The sequence below is a fragment of the Mandrillus leucophaeus genome, unplaced genomic scaffold (assembly GCF_000951045.1).
Source record: "Mandrillus leucophaeus isolate KB7577 unplaced genomic scaffold, Mleu.le_1.0 Scaffold1473, whole genome shotgun sequence".
Taxonomy (NCBI): domain Eukaryota; kingdom Metazoa; phylum Chordata; class Mammalia; order Primates; family Cercopithecidae; genus Mandrillus; species Mandrillus leucophaeus.
Genome location: NW_012101447.1, coordinates 379,254 through 402,743, shown reverse-complemented (window position 1 = coordinate 402,743; position 23,490 = coordinate 379,254). Strand labels below are relative to the sequence as shown.

The 23,490-nt window shown below is 33.6% G+C and overlaps 1 protein-coding gene across 1 annotated transcript in view; it reads left to right on the top strand.

The window, feature by feature from the left end:
* The window catches only part of CNTN1 (contactin 1), a 348,227-nt gene that overhangs the window by 27,144 nt on the left and 297,593 nt on the right, over positions 1-23,490 (top strand). The window contains exon 2 of the mRNA XM_011974652.1: positions 1,442-1,544. The gene's annotated coding sequence lies outside the window, so the exon portion shown is untranslated. The remainder of the gene's footprint in view (positions 1-1,441; positions 1,545-23,490) is intronic.

The following is a 23,490-nucleotide window of genomic DNA, read 5'->3' as shown; positions in this document are numbered from 1 at the left end:
TAAAAGGTAAGCTTTTTAAAACAAACTACTGGTTGGTAGCAGGTGATTGTATGAGTATATTTTAATTATTTTATTTCTATTATATTAAATTTAACATATTTTTCTCCATAGTTAGAGGGTTTTTTGTTTGCCTGTTTTACTGTTCACTTGGATTTTGAGGGCTGTTTCTGTCTTCAGTGAACAATCATCAAAGGCTAGAATCATAGAGAAATTAAAATGTTATTTTAGACTAGGCTAAACTTCTAAGCTTAATTAAACTCTCAAATTAATACCAGCATCCTAATTTAAGCTGAATGGCAATGCAGAATAACTGATTGCTTTTGTTAGGGACGCTTCTACAATACATATTCACTAGCACAGACATCACAAGGTCTTTACGTTCCAGACTGTATACTTTTTGTTCCTCTTTAATTCAAAATCAGGCTCAAATATATTAATCTCTGGGTAACTACAAGTAAGTGTATATTTAAAGAAAGCTAGACTTTATTTTCTTTCAAAGGAATATTAAGTACAAACATTATGAAGTTTGCTGTTACACATATACAAAGATCACCTCTCATATAGCCATTTACAAGTACAATTTCCAAAGTAGAAATAGCCTTAAACTCCCACGAGAGGGATTTAGGGCAAACCTTTGACATTTTATAAAATACCTTCATCAGTGATGAACTGCGAGGTATACTCTTTAACTGTGGGAAAAAATCATGATGATAAGACAAGGAATTGGTCCATGGACAATAGAGGTCATCACCTTTGAAAACAGATTAAATTGTAAATGTTCTTGAGAATTCAGAGAAATGGTCAGAACTTATCCAAAATAAAAGTATATTTAGGCAAAAACTTATCTACAAAATTTTAGATGAGTAATATGTATTATCACAAAAACTGAGCATAAGTTCAAAACAAAACAAAACAAAAAGGTAAACGTCTCTACATAATGTATGAGGATAAATGTTCTACTGCATAGAATAGTAAAAGAAGGAAAGGACTTGTGTCCTAGCAGCTGGGTTTGAATCTTCACTCATGCGTAAGAACTGGCTGAGACCCTGCTTTGTGCTATACTGTGTGCAGACACCACAGATAAAATGATGAGTAAATTATACATGGCCCCTTTTCTTTTGTGGCTTACATTACAGTGGCTAAGACAGGAATTGAGTAAATAATAATAATGAAAGCATGTAATTAAAAAGTGAAATGGGTGCTCTGAAGTTAAAATATAGTTTGAATATCTGTCCCCTCCAAATCTCCTGTTGAAATGTGGTCCCTGATATTGGAGGTGGGGCCTGGTGGGAGGTATATGGGTCATCGGGCAGGAGCCCTCATGAATGGCTTGGTGCCCTCCCTGTGGTAGTAACTGAATTCTCATTCTGTTAGTTCATGTGAGAGCAGGTTGTTTAAAAGAGCACAGTGCCCATCTCCACTTCTCTTCCTCTCTTTCTAGCCATGTGACAAATCTGCAGCCCCTTTGCCATGATGAAAGGTCTTCTGAGGCCCTGACCAGAATCTAATGCTAGTGCCAGGCTTCTTGTACAACCTGCAAAACTGTGAACCATATAAACTTCTTTTCTTTATAAATTACCCAGCCTCTTTATAAATTACCCAGCCACCTTTATGGCAATGCCAAGTGGACTAAGACAGCAGGCAAATAAAATGAGCTTGAAATCTTCATATTAATGGAAACTTAAATCTTGAGTGAAGGTCAGGAAAGAGTTCCCTGATGGAGGAATTTAAGGGGAGATCTGAAGGTTAAGTAGTACATATTGTCCATTATCTGGGCAATTTCAAAGCCATATAGTCCTTTTGTTAAAGCACTTGTTTGTACTGCTTTTACAAATACCTTATAAGCATACACTAATTAGGAAATCATATCCTGTATAGAAAATGGGCAAGACATGATCCATCTTCTCGTAACTCTCCGTCTTTTTCTCAACTAGGCACAGGTTAGCATCTTGTATGAAACTGAAATAGTACTACACTTTTTGGGTTATAACAAAGCAAGGCTATTTTCATCTCTAACAGTTCCTGGCTGATCACCATGTTCCATGCCACAGAAAAGCCTGAATAATTCCTTTAAACAACATACTGAAGCCAAGAATTAGCATTCTTTCTGGCTGAATTGCAACTGCACACAGGTTGGCCTCTCCGTTTTACAACGATGTTTTCATTAGGTCAGTTGAAAGGCTTCCTTCTCTGAATGCAAAGTGAGAAACAGACAAGGAAGAGGAGTTTGAGCAAGAAATAATCTCTAGTGAGTCCCTTGTGTACATTTTCTCAAGTTTTCAATAATTAATAACTTTATTCTTATGTGCAATCAGGGACTATTTATTTTTATTTTATTATACATAAGACTCTTTTCTTTGTATGTTATTGCATATGTTCATATATAAACATGCATGTTTACATGTTCTTTCAAACTCTGGTGGTATCCCCAAAACAATGTGCTGTGATGATCCGCATGAACCAGTCATCCCAAAGCAGGTCTACAGAAGGTCTGAGTGGGTGTCATTGCTTTCTAGTGGCAATTCATTATTGCAGATTACCAAGTCAGACATACCATAGTGCATCTGCGTGGAATTATAAAGAATTCATTATTGTTATTTTCATTCCTAGATTCAACATGCTTTAACAAAACATAAAAATAAGCAGATTAATTCTATGAAGATGAATTTTAGTAGTTGTAAACAATATCTCTTTTTTTTCTAAAACACATGAGCAATTTGTTTTTATTAGTCAGAGAAGAATAACATTGTACTAAATTCAACCTTCTGATAAACATGATGTTAATGTTATTAAATAAAATAGCCAATTGTAATTATTTTGGAAACAAGAGCAGACTATAAAGTGCATCTTGTGTTTGTCCATGGCCAACAATTAAAATTCAATTTATACAGGAGAAAAAAATAAATACATTATAGATTTGGAGTTTAATGTTATTTATTCTGACATTTATAAACTGAACTGTAGTATGTTTCAGTTAACCCAGTGTAAGAGGAAACAACCAGCAATGTGAGGGCTTATTTAGCTAGATACAGTACATAGGAACTTATCTTCATTTAAAATTTTTGTATTTTGTTCATCATGAATTTTTGCATCAATTTTGCTGCTTTAGGATATTGCACTAAAATATTATTTATCTTTAGTACAGATTTTTTTGGAGTTCCCTTAAATTTTTCACCTGAGGCAAGTGCCTTATTGTTTCATCCTGGTCCTGGCCCTCTGCTGTTTAGATATTTTAAAGGCAATAATAAACTGTAATATTTATAGAAATATACCCCTAGCAAAGGTTTCATCCTTGGCCCACTATTTAATTAGTTATGTGTAAATATCTCTAACATAACGTTATTAAAAAGAAAAAACGGGAACCATATGTTGAGAGGAGAAGACCTAAGGGCCTATGAACTCTGTTGCAGAGAAGTGGGAAGAGAGTTCTGCTAGGTTGTTTTGCACTCAGGTACAGTGTTCTTTTGACAGGTAGTGAAACAAAAGCTGTAACCCTATTGAGATTGGAGGAGCTCTATAGCCTTAGCCATGCCAAGCTTTGTATTTTGTTAAATACTACCAAATCCCTCCTTATAAAGCAATCAATTTTTTTTTAGCACCTCAAAGTATGCCACTGTTACCTGGAAAGAGGGTTCCTCGGAGAACAAATTGGCAGTCTTTGTAACCTCAGTTATTCTGGAGAGGCATTCACCAAATCAGTGATCCAGAAAAAGAACAGCCTGAAGGCCCAGGGTTGCATTCAGAAAATTTTCGAAGGAAATCATTAAAATCTCTTTGATTCTTTTCTAAAGAGACAACTTAGGTGCAATATTATCTGGAACTGGAAACAAAACTAGCACTAGAATAATAAAATTTGCAGTAATAAAGCATGTAGAAATGGAATCAGAACATTTCTATGATAAACTTTTGTTAAAATACAGCCATTAGATTTTTTGTATGTATGCATGTATATATATGTGCATGTGTGTAAATGTGTGTATTTTCATTGCTTTAGGGATTGAAGCCATGAAAAGAATTAGTAAAGGGTGTATATGTAGCTTATACTAATTCACATATTGGGTTCAAATAGGAATTTTAGAGTCTAGATGCCATATAAGGAATACATAAAGCTTAAGATATAATATACCATTAACAAAAATATAATCACAAATATTTCTGAAATGTGTGTATAAAGAAGGGATGGTCAGAGATTGTGCAAGAGACTGAGACTGGCCTGGCTTGATTAATGCTTTTTCTGTTACGTGAACTTTATTGGATAGTCTAAAGCACATGGTATATGCAAAATAATAAATATAAAATATGAAGCTATTACATTTTAGTAGTGACAGTGAAATAAGCAGGGGCGGGTGCATTATGAAACTAATGAGGTGGAAACTCCCTTTTTAGTGTTTCAATTTTAATTCATTGTTTTGCAGTCCTACGAGCTGCATCTTGCTTTGCTTATTGAGTCAGAAACCTCAGTGCATTTTCATTTGTTCATAATGTAGTTTGTCCATGTACTAAAGAAGCCTGCTCTAAGAGAAACCCAGGAAAGAAATTCAATAGGATCTCATGAAACTCTTAGAATATTCTAATAATAAATCACATTAGACATAAATTTGATTCTGTTACAATTAGAGAAAAGATTGTGAAAACTTGTTGAATTAGAATCACTCAGATAGTATTAGAATTTGGGCTCGAACCATTTCTCAGGCTCGCGAACTAAAATTATTTTCTTTGTATCAGTCTGTCATCCTGTATTCTTTCCATGAATGGTCACTATGTATATTTTTTACTTTGGCTTTAGGATAATTTGCTGAGAAGCTTAATTTTCAAGTAAAATAAAGTCAATGTCTAGTGTTATTTATTTCTTTTATAATGTTGTTCTTGCAAATATTCTGCTAGATATGGGAAACTCTATGTATTTAAGAGGGATATGTTCTTATTTAGACAGCCCAGACAGAGGAAACCTAAGACTATTTATCTAATCTGTGCTGATGGAGGAAGTCCTCAATTCAGGATTAGTCAATGATAATGTAAATAAGTGGGAAAGATTTGTATTGCTGCTTTCGTGAGCAGCTGAGATGCAGCGTTAATAAGCGCAATAGGCACCTACAGGCTGCGGGTTGCCTATGGCACTACCCAAGGAGAACTGCCGGTTGTAAAACTGGTTAGGGTGGGTGGTGTATTTATGAGGTGTCCAAAAACTAAAATATGAGATCTATTATTATTTGGTAATACTAATTATTTAATAATATCAATTTCATAAGATTTTTAATTGTTGTTGAAAAGACAATTTAAATGGTCTTGATCTGTACCCTCTTCCCTAATGCTATGCTGAGGGAAATACACACATAGCAATTTGGACAGAACACATGGCAAATGGCAGAGGAAGATTAGAATCTAAGTCTCCAGGGCTCCTGGCTCCTTACATTTCTCAGAAAATTATGCTTGTACCTTTATATGGTCAAGTAAATTTATTGGAGGAGAAATCTGCTTATCCAGATATTGGAATACTAATTTTGGCTTCACCTCCAACCCTTCATATAAATTTTTTCTCATATTTATTTCTCATCTGCAAAATAATAGAATGTAGATGTTATATGGAATTGTGAATTATTCACATAATTCTGAATAAAGTTGTTTCTAAATTACCTTCAAGTATTTGTGCTTTAAAGATAAATTATTTTTTATCCATCTGGTACAAGTAAAAAGCAAGAAGAACATGAACTTTATTTGACTGAAGCAATCACACTCATTTGTTTATCATCACATACTGTGTCTTATCACAATATAATAGATGACTTCCATAGTAAGTTACCTAGGGGAATTTTATTATAATATGGGAAGTTAAAGCCAGAGAATAAAGAACTAAAATCTATTCTAGTATTAAAACTAAGAAGCAGCAAAATAGAGGGGAGATATTAATACTTGTCCAAGGGTTATAGGTTTGAAAGATTGACTTTATGCCTATACCTGTATGACTTTTGCCATGTTTTCTCTGAACTGATAATTCAATACTGTAAGCTGAATATTTAGGCTTGCAAAAAATAAATGTAAGTATCATTCTGTACCTTGATAATTTCAAAATGAATATTGAGCTGATGTTGGGAAGACATTGAAAATATCTTAACAGAACAATCAGATGATTATGACTGTGACATAAGAATATTTCTCTGGAATCAATGTGCTGGATAAATTGGAAAAGGAGGCTAATTAAAAAGTTGTAATTGTCTAAGTAATAGAAAGAATGGCTTCATTAGCACAAGGACAGTGAGACTAAAAAGATTGTAGACTGCATTAAAATTGCCACTTCACATGCTGTTAATTTCTAAGGGAAGTGGAAGTAAAATGCACTGTCTCAAGCTAAGTGGGAAAGAAGTATATATATCATGTGTGTATATATATATCTATATAAATAATATGTATATATCATGATATAAATAATATATAGATCGTGTGTGTGTATACATATCATGTGTGTGTATATATAATACATTAGATATAAATTTAATTCTGCTACAATTAGAGAAAAGATTGAGGCTTGTGAGAGCTTGTTGAATTTGAATCACATTTAGAGAGTATTAGAATCTGGGCTAGAACCATTTCTCAGGCTCGCAAACTAAAATTATTTTCTTTATATCAGTCTGTCATCCTATATTCTTTCCATGAATGATACTATGTGTGTCACACACACACACACACGCGCCCATTGGATATACATATATTCCAAACTTTTGTAACCAATCTTTGATAGACAAATGTATATAAACATTGTTTTGGTTGATATATCAGTTCTTTTAAAAATTCATGCAATATACCCACCATGTGTTGACTCTAATAGTGTTTCTGTCAAATAACACCTTCAAATAAGTTTAAACTCCATAAAAATTAATGCCTGAGTTAAAGACAACCGAATTCCAGATTTGTTTTATGAGACAAAGTGCTGATAAAACACTCTATGTAAACCTGTAGCCTACTCCTTTTCTGCTCTGACTGGCTTGGCACTTTTCATTTTAGAAAACGATAGTTAAGTCATTTCATTTTTAATTTTACATTCATCCCATACGACAGTAAAGATTCAGACATTTTTCCATCCTTTCAAATTCTCAAAAGCTATATTTATTTTTAAAAATATAAGAATAGATGTGTAAACCTAGGAAATGATTTTAATATACATAGTTAACATTTCATTGACTTTCATATGTTAAATCTTTGCTGTGTGAGCAGCAGGAAGCTACAGAGACTTCCAGAAACAAAACAAAACAATGTTAGCTTTATGATAGTGCTCAACATTCCTCACTTTACAATGTTTTTCTAACCTCTGACCAGCAACAGTATATATATGTTGCTATTTTAAGTACTTTCTGGCAAGTGTGAGCTATTATCCCTGTTCTAACAAGCAAACTTTGCACAAATATTTCCAAACCAATGTATCAGCAAACATTAGTTTACATTATATATAACTGTTAGAAGCATATGTTTAGTATTGGACACAGAACTCCAGCTATGATCTCATCAAATGCAATTTTCGTAGAACTTATTTTTCAGCACACTTACCATCTTCTTTCTCTACAATTTAAGCTCAACGACAGAAAAGATGTGTTTGACTTGTTCTCATTGGTTATCACTGTATTTGCAGTGCTCTGAGGAATCTGGAGCACAGAACAAGCTGAAGTAGGCAGACTCTGATGAGCAAAAACATGTAATTCCAAACAAGGAAGACTGTAAGATAAGATAATAACTTGGTTGATACAGGTGGGATGAGTTCATCAGAGAAGAGAGAAGCTCAAAACAAATTGAAGACTGCCATATTTTTTTTTTCAAAATTAAGATCTATAAGTGAGGATTGATGGTAAAAGGAACGAGCCTCATATTTGAAAGAGCTCAGAAGGTTGCCAAGTAGTGTGGGTTTTTTGTTGTTGGAAAGGCACTCTAAGGAAGGCAGTCATGATTGTGATGTCTAAAGAGAATTTCAGAGACTGGATTCATTTCTGAATGTTTAAGGGAAGACATTGATCTATCAGTAGTTCAATTATTCATGAGAGGGAAATTTGTAATCTCACAAGACAGCACATATTTGAAGAATGATTATAGAAAATATATGTGATCTGGTGAGAGTCTCCTCCAAGGAGAGAAAAGCTAATGGTGATTGTCAACTTTCATGACTATTTTAACAAATAAATAAACTCAATGTGATAAAGTCTGCTTTGTAATGCATTCCACTGCTTCCTCTCCAGTGTAATTTCATGAATAACTACAGAAATCACATGCTTAACTCTCATCTCAATATATAATTTAGCTATTATTGAATCTTCCTGCACTAAGAGAGCATTTAAATTCTGCTTTTAGTCTTCTACTTTTGGTCTTTTTGTTTTGTTTTGTTACCTTTTTCCAGTTTTTTAAAACCAAAGTTTACTAAAATATTTGAGAAATTAGAGCAACTAAGTCTTTTTAAATTTTTTATTAGTATTAAATAATACTTGTACATATTTATAAGGTACATGTAATACTTTGATACAAGTATACCATATGTAATGATTAAATAAGGATAATAGAGGTATCCATCTTGTCAAGTATTTATCAGCTTAATTTAAAATGTACAGTAAATTATTGTTAATCATGGTCACCCGTTTTTGCTACTGAACACCAGATCTTATTCCTTCTCTCTTACTATATTTTTGTACCCATCAGCTATCCCCTCTTTATTGTTCTTTCTAATGTTTAATAGGAAAGTGGTTATTTTTCTTGATCTACTATATGGAGGAGAGTTTTTAAAAATAACTGTAGATGCTGTATTTGGAAGGAAACTAACATTTAAATGAAGACTGCAATTAAATGTTTTTAAATATAATGCATGTTTCTTTAATATAAATGAATTATATATAATGTAATGTATATTTCCTTTGGTAGATACTAATTTGGAAAAATTTTTAGGTATTAGATATAATTACCTAGAAGCCTAGAAACTTGGGTAGGTAGTTTATCTTTAGTTCTATAATTTTTTTTCCATTATATTTTGGGTACTAAATAAGTGTCTCTTTGATTACATATCTAAGCCTGATATCCTAGTAGGGAATAATATATGTAGGTATATTATGACTAGGCCACGGTTTATCTTTTTTCTGTTTACTTTTTACTTCATTTGAGAAATCATTTCTCCTAATCACAAGTAAAATATGAACATACTTTAAGTCTAGAAATCAGCATTCAAAACCTAAAGCATACAAATACATAAATCCATGAGTTTAAAGACAGACAGTAGAAAGAGTTACATAATGAATTTTTTATGTGTAGGCACCAGCAAGTTTTATCTTATAAATTAAGACCTAAGTTAGACACAAATAACTAAGACAGTCGTGACTTGAAATGCTAGAAACATTGCTGGGTAACATTGCCAAAAACAAGTAAGCAAACAAAAACAAGCCCCAGAGATCAATATGAGGCAAAAACGTAGTGTAAGTAGTATGTTGTCACTGCATAGTTACTTCATGAGTCAATTACACATATAGATAGATTTTTAATAGTATAAAACAAAAGTTGTTTGAATTATACAGTGTGACTTATTAATTATCCATTGTAAAAGTTACAATAGCAACTATTTAGGGCATTTGCCTCATTCCACATGATGTATGGTAATGTTATTGCAGTCCAAAGCACTGATATTTCTCTATTATTCCTTTGTTTTAAATTTCCATTCTTTTTTATTTAAAATGGGCCACAAATTATAGTTTCTGGGTTCTACTAATCAGTGTACAGTTGGGACTCATTACTGAGTCTAGAATTCCTACAACACTGTAAGACAGATAAGATCAAGAGTTCTCAACGAGAGTTAAACACATAAAAGTAAAGCCTATATAATAAACCAAAATTCACTGAATTGCTCACTTAAAATAGATCAATTTTAGGGTATGCAAATTATATATCAATAAAGTTACTTTTTGTTTTCTTTTGTTTTGTTTTAAGATAGAACCAGGAGAGGATTTCGCTTGCAGCCATTATTGATTTGTGACTCGTAATTCTTCTGTGAAATACTATGGGGTCAATTATTCATGCCTCGTTTTTATATTTTGAATTCCTCCTTTTTTCCAGATCCATTCCCAACTTTAAAAATGCCCAATGAGCTTACATTCTTAAAAACAAACAGGAAACAAACAAAAATCTTTCTCTATCCCTACTTCCTCCTTTCCTGTCTTCTAAGTTTTAGACTTAAGAAAGGAATAGTCTCTGTATTATTTCAACATCTTTAACACTTCCCTATTGGGTTGAGAGTGACATTGCAGAATTCACCAGTTACTCTTGAATTGCCAGCTATAGTTCTTTCTTTACAATTCTCATTTTTCTGGAACTCCATCAAGTAGGGAACACACTTAAGAAACTCTTTTCATTAAAGCAATTTTTGTTTTTGGCTTCAGTGACCCTATGTTTAACATGTTATATGTTTTCTCTGGTCACACTTTTACGGTGTTATTTTGTTTTTTGTTTATCTTGTGTATCCCACCTCTCCCAGTCTTAAATTCTTCCCACTTATGTCCCCTGATTCTCTTGGCATTAACTGTCACACCTCTATAAAAATGGCATCCCAAACCCTTACTCTAGCCTTGACCTCTCTCTTTACTTTGGGTACATATATTCAACTTCCTTTTTGTTCAGTACAACATTTCTCACTAAACCTTAAAGTGAAAATCATCTCTCTTTCTCCAGACTCTATCTCCAATATCAGGTAATAGCATACCCATACATCTAGTCAACGATGCTAGGATAGTCACGGTATCTAACTACTATGGTTTTTTAAATTCTCTATATCCAATCAGTTCCAAGTCTTACCAATTCTATCTTGAAATTTTTTTTTATATCTATGAAACCTTTTTCTGTGTATATAGTAATAAGTTCTTCCCAGGACTTAAAGGAAGTGAAAGGCTAATGTTACATATGCTATCTGAGAACACAGCATTTCCTCAAGACCTTACTCGTTGGTAATACCTAGGCGACCCTCCTGGCACAGAGTTTAGCATAACATAAAAGAACAAGTCTTCAGGGTCAGCACAGGATGAATACTATCACATACGGCATATTGCTGTGAATTAGAAAAAGATTCCTTCTGTAATATACATCCTTTTATTTTAAAAAGTCACAATGTAAATTTTTTAAGAAAAATATATTTTACTGCCATCTATGGGAAAAAGTCTGGAATAAATATACAAATCTGCATGGTCTATGCTCTGATATGTCGTGTTCTAAGGGGTGCATAAACTGCATAAGTGCACATGGTAGCTCTGTGTAATGCTGTGCTTTTCAAATCCTGGTCCAACTGTTTAGTAGGTTAACCTTGGTAATATACTCAACTACTTTGAGCTTCAGATTCATCACCTATGGCATGACTGATAACACTGTCTCTTTCAGTTAATCTTTGGGAAGGGTAAATATGGAAATATATATAAGTAATAAGCAACCTCAAATTTACCTGTAGATGTTCTCAGTCTGCTGCCTCAAAAGCACATCATGACAAGATACCAGATTGTGGAAGTCCTTACGCTAATGTAAAGCGGCAATGAAAACACTGTTGGTTTTAACATTTCACTACAAATCATTAAACATTGTGTCTTCAGGAATATTTATTTGAGGTCGTTTCAAAAGAACCAGAGGAAAAGTCATCCTATTTTTTTAATAACTCAAGATGTAGCCTGGAATTTAATTGTACCTGAATGTTGGACAAAACTATGTGAAGCCTTATTACCAAACTATAAAAGAGTATCTTGACCTCACCATTTCCTTGTTATCATCATATTTTATTGTTCTCCTATTTCAGAGGTCAGCAAAGCACAGGCCATGGACTATATCCAACCCCTGTACTGTTTTTGTAAATAAAGTTTTATTGGAACATAGCCACATGCATTCATTTATATACAGTCTAGGCTGCTTTCCTGATACAATCTGATTCCTGATACAAGGGCAGAATTGAGTAGTTGTCACAGAGACCATATGGTCCGCAAAGAATGAAATATTTATCTGGGCCTTTATGCAAAATATCTGTTAACCCCTGATTTTTTATCCATTTAAAAATACCAGTTCACTTGACTTTCCATTTTGCTCAATTCTACAAACAGACAAAAATATTATATTAATCTGGAGAATAGTGAGTCTTATTTTGCCTTTCAAATTTTATGGATGAACACAAACCTAATTATAGCATGCTGGCTTAAACATGAACAGTCCCTCTGGTTTTATTTTAAAAAACAAAACAAAACTAACCAAAAAAAACTAAGACAAAACAACTTGCTCATTTTTGCCAGATTTTTATTGGAACTGCATAGAAAATATTTCCTATAAGAAAGTGGCTTTCAACAACTAATTGTTTTGTCATTAAAATATAATAGTGGGGAAAAGTCCATTTAGTAGTTTTAGAAGAGCCATGTTATTTGATGATACGTGGCTGAGTTAGTTTCCTGTTTGAAACTATTTTTGATGATAGGAAATTCTATGAGGGCCTACTTTGTTCATTATAGCAAGTAGTTGAAACCTTTAATTGTCATGTGGAAAAATGACTAAAATTAGGCAGCATATTGTTATGGAAAAATATGAACAGAGTCAGATAGATATTGTCTTATTCAAATACTAGCTGTATAATTTTGGGATAGACTTTAGTTTCCACATTCTGAAAGCAAAATAAATAATCTTTATTTTTTTAAGGATTTTAGATAATTATGTACGTATCTTAGTAAATAATAGTTTCTTAATTAATACTATTGTAAAGATTGAGTTCATTAAGTAAAATACGTCAAATTTACTCAGAATATTCTTCAAAAAGTCCATTTCTCAAATATCGCCATCTGTTTGTGTGAATTTATTTAGCAATTTGTTTTGTGTGCTACTTGTCATTCTTGAAAACAAGTTAAAAACTTAACCTTACTCACCTTTTTCCACCTACCTTTTAAAATAATTCTCCTAAGGAAACTTATAATTTAAAAGCTAGTTGTCTGGTATCGTTTGGATGTGTGGATACAGCGAAGGGAATAATTAGTTATGGAGTAAGAAAAGCAACAGCAAACCTTAAGAGATTTATTTTTTATTGAGCTTTCCAAAGTCCTAAATATCAGTGGCCAGGGATTGAACCTTAATTGTAAGTACGGCCTCCAAAAGCATTGCTGTCACTTAAGACATTCTTTTAAATGTGTTTCTTTAGAGTCAAGCCATGAAAGTGATGTTTTCCTATTATTGACTGTAAAACAGTTAAGAGATGCTTTGGAATCCAACATAGAAGGTCCTCAAAGTTAAATGTAAATAAGAACAGAAGTTAAATCTATTTTTAAAAGAAGAAACTGAATATTAAAAGTGTCATTGCCATTGATATCAAAGTGCAGCTATAATCATAGTTCGGCAGGATATATTTTAGCTAAATTATGAAAGCTTTTCATAGATGAGCGCAGTTCAAAGCAATCTGATTCTGGTTTCTGTTTCTGCCATTGTTACGAGGACTCTTTTACACTGGAAGAGTAAATCTTCCCAAACAGGTGTCATTCTGGAGCAAACTGAAAGAGTTTGAGCTTGGAATATAGTCAGGATTCCTAAGATCTTCTGGATCATGTGTCTTTCTCTTGAAAAGCCTTCAGACCAAAGTGTGTTCTCTTTCTATATCCTATTCTAGGCCATAGCCCTACCATATCTAAAAGTGACCTGCTTTGGAGATAAGGCTGATCGGTACGGGTATATGGAAGAAATTATCTGTGAACTTATAATACTGGGAGTACCACACACCAAAACAATGACAAAGTCAAACAAGCAACATATGCAAGTATACTAGAATTGGAAGTAATTGGAAATCATTTGAAGTATTTATGTACAAGAGTATAGCCTGAGACCAAAAGAAAACCATGGTTTAGGAAAATTGTAAGAAGTTGTTATAATTGTACAGGATGATCATGGGAAGCTATGTATCTCAGTTTGTCTACCTAAGATGGGCATCCTGGGAGGATGACAGGTGAACTTGTCATGTATGTACCCTAATTGGGAAAAGGAATAAGGAATTATCTGAATGATTAGGCTTTGAAGTTTAAGACCATTAGGAATTCAAAATATTTGAGAAGAAAAGTCTGACAATGATCAATAAGTTATTTAGTTAACACCACTGTGGGCAGCTACAATATGGTTTCAGCTACAATATGGCAGCTACAATATTTCAGTTATTCCCATGCTATCTATCAAAATAAAATAAAATTTGAAAGTCTTTCTTATACTTGCATTTCTGATATTTTCATACAGAGTGCCATTGTTTGAGAATAAAATATCAAATTCTCTATTCTCAGGAGGATGACATGGAGGGATCACTTGAGGACAGGAGTTTGAGGCCAGCCTGGGCAACACAGTGAGATTCCATCTAAGGAAAAACAAACAAGCAACAAAAAAAACACCAATCCTTATTTCAAGGTTCATCTCAAAAATCCATGAATCAAAAGAGGAGGCCTAATTTAAGGAGGGGTTAAGGCATTCTATGAAAGCCTCTTTTTTTTTTTTTTTTAGAGGTTCAAGGTTTGTTGAGTAGGAAGGTATGTTGTGGCTCCTGGAATGACTGTCCACACCAAAGGGTAGAATTTTCTTTTTAAAAGAATTTTATGCAAAAATGATGAAAATCTTTTTTTAATCTCTAAGGGTGATATGACTCATTAATATATCAGGCTTTCTTTTACACTAGACAGCAATCACATGCTCACTACTAGTTACCTCTGTTAGCAAGAGGTATCTCATCCATAAGCAGCTAATAATGGGAACCAAATAGATGAAGTAAATTGGACGTGAAACAAATATAAGACCCTCGAAATGTAAGTGATCAGCAAAGAGAATAATGCATCTTGGGACATAAGCTGTGACTATATTAGACCTTCAAAACCGTATTTGCACAGATAGGTAAAGTGCTAGGAACAGGTGAACTCACAACCATGTCTGTGGGACAAAACGCCTCAGATGAGATAAAGAGTGAAATCAGAAGAAGAGAGATTTTAAGTAAGCCACCAGAAGACACAATAGCACTGCAGTCTCACACTTGGGTCTCTGTCTCATTGGACATCTATCTTGATCATTCAAATAGAAAATTTAAATCTCGGTTCAGGCTGGGCCATTAATCCTGGTCCCAGTCCTCCGTTGAGTATGTGTCAGAGATCCCTGGGTAAACTTTCCTCTCTTTTCCTAAGGGTTCCATGGGAGACAAATATTTCTTCTCCATGTATTAGGAACAAATTTAAATGTGGTACACATTTTGTTTTTTTATTATCTTGTAAGGGCTAACAGGAAGGTTAGTAATTGTTAAATTTCTGCCTCCTATTAAATTTCATCATTAATCAATTTTTTTCTAACCAATATCTGGGTTGAAATGAGTCACCAAAGTAAAAAACTGGGACATAAAAACCCAAAAGCAACATGATCAAGTGAATATAACAGAATAAAAGGCCCTAAATTTAATTGCCTCTGTGTGTACACTGTGTCTTCTCAATTGTTCTCTGTTATAGTCAGAATGGATCCTTATTGATTTATTTAATGCCTGTTTACATTTCAGTTTCTGCATCTGATCTCAAATTTTCTCTGGAGAAAATAATGCTTTTCCTTTAGAATGCAATGTTAATTATCAAGGTAACTGAGATTTGGCAATTTAATGCCCTCTTTCTGTTCTCTTCCTTATATTAATTTTTTATTAGTCATCTTGAGAGAATAAATATTTTTAGAATACTACTTGAATGTAATTTTGTCTTGTCACATGAGAAATTGTTAATTTTTGAAGTTTAATTTTGTTACATAATAATAATTTGAGTGAAACAATCCCCTATTACCTATTTATCTATATGCACACATATTTTTTAAAAGTTCCAATAATAGTGTTGTACATCATAAAGTGGGACAAATTCGGCAGTGATATTAAAGTACTGTAGTTCTATTTGAAGTATTAATTTCTAATAGAAGTTGATAATGCTGAATAAGATGGTGTTTTGGATATGAACCATTAACAGGCTTTGAAAAATAATAAAAAGGTCAAACCCTTTTAGATTAAATGTATTTACTGATTTTATAAATGTAATTTATTAATATGCCAAAACCTTATATAATGGTCAAAGCAACAATTTAAAACTTCTCCGGGATTAAAATGAACTGATCTTCTATAGAACAAATTGAAAATTTTTGCTAAAAGTAAAAATATTTTAATCTTTGAGTTAACTATAATTTCATAATTACTGATTTGTAGATTTCCACTTTGGATCATTTCTAGTGTAGTTACTAGCTGAGGTCTGTCTAACACTGAAGTTTGCTAGAGGGACAATTGGAATGGTGCATATTTGAGGAAAATTTAGGAAAATTGTGTTAACCAAGTAAATGGAGGTGTAGGGGCTTATTTTGTTGATAAGAGAAAGTGATTTTTCCAACTTCATAACTGATCCCCTAATTCCAGTGTTCTCTACTTGAAAAATAATGGGCTGCATTTTTTAATATCATAGTTGAGTGAAAGAATCCACAATCTATATGGGGTAGCCAAATAAAAAAAATTAAAATGACACACTAGAATGATCTAGTTTTTCCAAGGTATAAAATGATGCCTTAATCCTAACAGAGGCAATAGAGGAAGGGTGTGCATGCTGTTGCCAGAAGACATTAAGGACATAAATATGACAGTATTTATGATAGATTAGATTAAAGGAATAAAGAAAAGAGGAGAGAAGTTGGTTTTGGGGTTTCTTCTATAGCAAAAGGGAAGTTTTCAAATGAATATAAGTAAGAATATAAACTGTTTTTAGAGAACAAAGTGAATTTGGTCTCTATTTTGCTTTTAAAGTACCAATGGGAGCTCAACTTCATTTATTCTGTAGGACATAGAAAGTTGAGTGAAGAAAAGAGTTAAAGACTGAGTCCTAGCTCCACTGAATATATTTATTAAAGATTTTAGAGTGGATGATTTTTCCGAAAGAATTAGTATAAAAATAGAAGAACATAGAGCTGGCGTTTTAAACATAATTATCAGATGAACAGTTTTGAATAAAATATAGCTGTGTAAGATTTAAAAATATATGTGAGAAGATGCAAGCTGAACGCCAATCTTGCCTCCCATGCCTGACTCAAAAATCTCAAAAGATTTTGTGTGTTTTGAATTTGTTTTTTGTTAGTTTGTTTGACATTGAAATGTTGAGTTCTACAAAGTGAGTAAAGTAGGTAAAAGGCTGATCACCAAACTCCCTTAATAATGCAAATTACATAGAACACAACTCTAGTAAACATTGATTTCAATATGTTATTGACAATGTGACTTCTCTTACTTTAAGCATTTTCTTTCATATGGTATTATCATCATTACATTAACAATGTTTCAGGTAAAATATGATTTAAAACAACTTGTATTTTAGAATCACAACACTCCTTCACTCGTTGTGTGAAACATGTAAATCAGGCAATAAAAAAACAAAAAGATGAATAAAGAAGGAAAACTCTTCTTATGCTAGAAATTTGTTTTGAGAGATGTCATTCATTAATGCTGAGATAAATATTATAAAAATGAAAGACACCTTTTCTCAACATTAGTAAATAAAATATAGATGGAAATTATGTGTACAACATAGTTACAAATTTCTTACCAATGACTTTCTTTATACTGACCATCTTCACTTGTAGATAAAATTTGTCAATTTTATGCTAAATTTTGAGCTAACAGTAAAGAAAAATAGATACTCTCTTGAAGATTTCCACAGTGTAGTTAAAAATATCAGATATGTAAACAAATTATTACAGCATAGTGTAATCCCCTGCTACAGAAGCCCAAAGGGTGCTATTACTCATTTTGACTGGGTGGTTCAGGACTAGGGAAAATATGAATCTTTATCAAACTTCAAAAGGAAAATATAATTTCTGAATTTAGACCTGCATTTGTCTGGAGATGAGTCTTCATATGGCACTATCAATATATTTTTAGGAAGTGTGGATTTAAAATGTGAAACTTGCGCCTGTGGTCTGCTACTTACTTTCTCACACAGCAGTTCCTCCAGTAGTGGTACTTTAGTTAAATGCATTAAGAAGTTGAGTGGAAAAGCTATCACACTGGTAATTTTTTTATTTAAAGTAATGGAACTCATGTACAGGCAATGCAATGAGTCACTTCAGTTTTTGAAGATAAACTGAGATAGTTTTAAAGCTTATATTGAGGGTTCTCTTTCTGGTAGGTTATAAAAGCAAAACTCTAAAATATGACTGTAAGAAACTTGTTTTTAAATGTTTTGCTGAGTGGGCTATAAAAGAAAGTACTCAAAAAGGATAAAGATGAAGTGAAAGCAGGGACCCTGAGATGCAAGCAAGTACCAAGCGGGAATATAAGATAAATCCTGGCTTGCCCAAGTTGGAGACTGAAAGAAAAGCTCCCCAGAGGGCAGGATCCCAAAGGGCAATACTGTAAGAACAGGTTCTACAGGGTCAGGTTCTATACAGGAAATAAACCTATCACTGGGAATATACATCAAAGAAATGTAATTATCCCCACCTTGTCACTGATTGGGTTGACACAAATCTGCCCTTAGAATTCAGAAATATAAGGTAGCCTTCACTCAGCTTTGGGGGCAGAATTCACCTGCATGGTCCAACAAACCTCATCCGATACCTTTGAGTGGTTACAGTCATGGGGTGGATGCAAAAGGAATCCTTTGTAGTGCGAACCTAAATTCAAGGCATTTCCTAGATACAGTTCTAAGGGAATGAGTAAATCATCTAAAAATTATGAAATGTAAAAAATAAAATAGACTGAAAGCTAATGAAAGCATGACAGAAGATCTAGACTTACAAAGATTTCGGATATTGGAAGTATCAGACACAGAAAAAAACTTTAGTATTATATTAATTTTCTTTTGCTGCCTGTAGTTCCATTTTGCATCACTATGAAGAAACACCTAGCGAAGGGTTAATTTATAAAGAAAAGAGGTTTAATTTGCTCATGGTTCTGTAGGCTGTACAGGAAGCATGGTGTCAGCATTTCCTCAGTTTCTGGTGGGGCCTCAGGAAGCTTTCACTCATAGTGGAAGGCGAAGTGGGAGCAGGCATGTCATGTGGCAAGGAAGGGGGCGAGAGAGAAGGGGGAGGTACCATACTCTTTTAAACAACCAGATCTCACATGAACTAACTAAGGGAGACTCACTTATTGCCATGGGGATGGTGCTGTCATGTATGAGGGATCTGCCCCCATGATCCAATCACCTTCCACCTGGCCTCACCTACAACATTGGGAATTACATTTTGACATGAGATTCGGAAGGGATGAATATCCAAGCTACATCACTGACATAACGAGTTATCATGCACATTGTGTCTTATGACAACTGTTCTGTAGAAACATAGTTCTGTAGGTCAGAGGTCCAGTATGGGCATTAGCAAACTAAAATCAAGGTATTGTTAGGTTATATTTCCTTTCTGGAGACTCTATGGGAAAATCACTGTCTGACTCATTTGGGTTATTGGCAGAAGTCAGTTTCTGTGGTTATAGGACTGAGTTCCTTATTTTCTTGCTGCTCTAGGTTGAGTGTTGCACCCAGCTTCTAAAGGCCACAGAATGCCTTTGTGTACCACCTCTTCATCTTCAAAGCCAGCAACAGCTGATTAAGTCCTTCTCATATCACATCTCTCTCTAGCCTTTTCAGTCTAAGCTGGCAGTGTCTCTGGTGATATGAAATTCTCAAGAACTCTGTGAGAGTCTTGTGTATGTCACAAGGCTTTACTTCATTAGATAAGAGGCATGTCCATGGATCTTTCCAAGGTGATCTCTTCATTTTTGGCTTCTGCTGAGATGGCTGAAGGGACTTATAAGGTAGAAGATGTTTACAAAGTGGTTGCTTTGAATACTGTTAGTAGAATTATGGGCATTAGAGACTGTCCAATCTTGAGAACTGGAAATCCAAGGGAAACTGAAGCAGGATAAATTAAAAGAAAATTATGCCTAAACACATAAAAATGAAATGCAGGATACCAACAATAAAGAAGAACTGGAAGCAGCTAGAGAAACAAAGGGAAGCATCACTGAAGGAAAGGCAATTAGACTGATAGATAACTTCTAAATTGCAACAGTGGAATCCAGAAGATACTAGAATGTGGGATCTGTCTAGAAGATTCCATCTCTCTTTGAATAGCTTCTATGTCACGCCGCTGACTTCCATCTTTCAGTTATATATTATTTAACTGATCTTATTATCATATTTATTCCCTTGTCCTTTAAATTCAGTTTAGCACTTCTAATATCTAATAAGTGAGTATAAACATGTGTCACATATTTAATTATTCATTTATTCAACCAATATTTGTCATCAGCTCACTATGATGTTCATTATAGGCCAAGATTTACTGGACTACTGGGGATATATTAAAAAATCTGGCTCTATATTAACTTATTTATTTTTATCAATTTTTCCTGGTTTAGAAGTTGTAAGTATAAAGTCATACCTTTCTTCTTATTTGTAAGATAATCTCTCAATTGTTTATCACTTAAAAACCTTTATCTTTGTAACTTTTATCTTATATAATTTTTGAAGAATTCCATGGTCTCTCCTAATTGTTACAGTTGACTCAGGACTTGGCAGCTATCATCAATCAGCAATAATTTGTTTAGCACCAAATATGTGCTCACTACTCTGTTTAGCACTTTTGGGCACACGGGGAAAAGGGTTACAGTCCAGCTGTATCTTTCAGTGTCATTAGAGACTATTCATCATAATGCATTTTGGCAGACTCCCCTTTTTGTTATTTTTATTGCACAATTGAATTATTTTGGATTTTTAATAATTTCTAGTTCCTCATCACTTATATTAGAACAAATTATAGAATAGATGTTTAAAGCTGTTGATTTTTCTGAGCATGACTAATATAAGAAAATCTCATGACTTTTCATTTAATTTCTTCAAAACAAGAATTCCTTATTAAGTAAAAGTAAATCCAAGCAGTCACAGGGATTTAGTACCTGAGATTCAATGAAGAATAAAGTAAAATAACTGTGAATTTTTCATAAAGCAAACATAAACTTTATTTTTTCTCAGAATTACACAATGACATTCGTCTGGAATTTAGGAAAACATTTTGCTAAATTCTAGATGAATGTCATTGTATAATTCATCTAGAATTTAACATTTTGCTGAATTTAATAATTTATTAAATTTTGCTGGATGTATAATTTTATCTGGAAAATATGTAATGTGGCATCTCTTATGTAGAGGATAGAATATTAGTGTTAAGCAGAATTGGTTTGAACCCTGGCTTTGCAAATTACTAGCTGTGTTGCTTAGGCAAACTATGTATCTCCCTGGAGCCTCATCTCACTATTAAAAATAATGATAAAAAAAAAACTAGAATCCAAATGCGGTCTTTTTTATTTCGAATTATATAAGTCTCAACTTGGCATGACCATATTTCAGAAAGTGCAATGTCTCCTCCCACTGTCCAAGATTCCTGGAGAATTGCTCCATCTAATGTAATCTGCCCTGCTCCCAAATCCCAGGCTGACAGACAACCAGGAAGTTCATCCACTGGTTTCTGTCCCTACACACACGGCCGCTATGGAGAAATAGTTCCCAGCACATTCTAACTGGTGATTTAGCATGCTACTGAAATGGATTCCTCAACACTTGCAAGCTTCATGATTCCAACTGTCATGTAGAAGCACCTCAGCCAGTGTTCCTAAATGTCCACCATGATGCAGTAACCAGGACAGGAAAGGCTGCCAGCTTCAGCCCTTCTGCAGGAACCTCAAAACCACAGTTGTGAGCCTGGCCAGGCTCTCCTTTGCCTCATGGTGACCTATTTGGGGCTCCTGATAGCCTTTCCTGCCAGCAGCCTCAGTCAAGAACAGAAATACTTCAAAGAGGTTCTGGTAGCATTAAAATCACAAAAGGATCCTTCTCCAACAACCCCAAATGACCCCTTGGAAAACTTGCTAACGCCTCTGTGACCCACTCTTGAGGAGGCTTGAGTCAGCCATAATTTAGCAGATCATAAAAGGTCCTATTATTACCTCCCCCCGGGGAACTAGATACCTCCTAGGTGACTAGAGGCAAGTAAAGTGACTCTTCAAAATAAAGTTCTTTCTAGGTTTCAGTTCACTAGCGAAGCTTCTCTATCTTTTATGTTCTGCCTCATCACATACATCATACATCGTGCTATTGTTAGGATTAATGAGATAACATATGTAAAGTGTCTGTCAATAACCACTACATAGTAGATGCTTTATACATGTTAATTTTCTCTCTTGTTCGATATTCTTAATTTTTAGTTTAGATCTTTATTGCTATTTTTCATTTTCACTATATCCCACATGAGATTATAAAATCTATAGAGGAAGGGAGTTATGTCTTATATATCTTTCACATCCACAGATTATTTAGTATGATTCCTTGCAGCTATGTATTAACTGCTATATAATTATTATTTCAGTGATTACTTTGAGGTTGATTTTTTCCATATGTAGATAATAAAACGTGCTTTTTAAATTTCTTTGTGTGACTTTCTGCTATGAATGGTATTATTCTGAGAAGAAGCTTGGCAAGGAAAGGAGATGAATTTCTAATCCAACTATTTGCGTTTTGGTAACTGAATCACTCATCAGTCAATAGCACTTAAATTGCTTAGAGATGTTCTTGAACACTTGAAATAATGGGTTCCCTTCTTTCTTAGAAATGGTGAGGCAAGAATACATTTGTAAGAGGCATACTGTTGCAATGAAAACAACCTAAAGAAACTGAAATTCGAATTTTGAATCTCCACTGACACTGGCAAGGGCATAGGCAAGTCATTTAGTGATCCTCATTTGGCAAAAAGAGAATGACAATGAAAAGATCATTATAAAGATTACAGAAAATACATGCATACTGCCCTATGATAGGAACTCTTTAATTTAAAAATGCACACACATTTTGAAAAAGTTGGAAAATAAGAGAAATAACTCATAATCTCATATCTCATGGATAAGCTTTTGTTAATGTTTTGAGATATTTTGAGTTCATATATACAAAAATTTTAATATCCTATGTTTTACTTCATGTTTCATTGTGTTGAATTTTGAACTTTTCCATGTTGTAAATTCTTCAAAAATATTATTCTAGTACTATACTTTATATAATGTGGACATTTCACATGGTTGCCTTAAATTTTTTCTATTGTTTAACTTAAAATAATTGTATTATTATCTTTGTAAAGTTTCCATATTTCTGTATAATTCCTTGGAAAATATGATGGGAACATGTGGAAGATTCTTACTTTTTAGATTTACGCCTTTGACATCTGCTGACTTAACATTTCTTCTTTCATTTAATCTTGAAATACCTCCACAGACCCATGACTGATATAAATCTATTATTTTGCTGATATTCCCACATGTGTGCTGCCCAGGGCTAGTGTTAATAGCATGCACTTCGTCTATATTGAGGAATTCTAGCTGCTGCATGCCCCTCTGCTTCCTTCTAGCTGCAAATTCTAGTACACGGAAAGACTTGTGCAACACGTGTGACTCCTGCTCTTAAG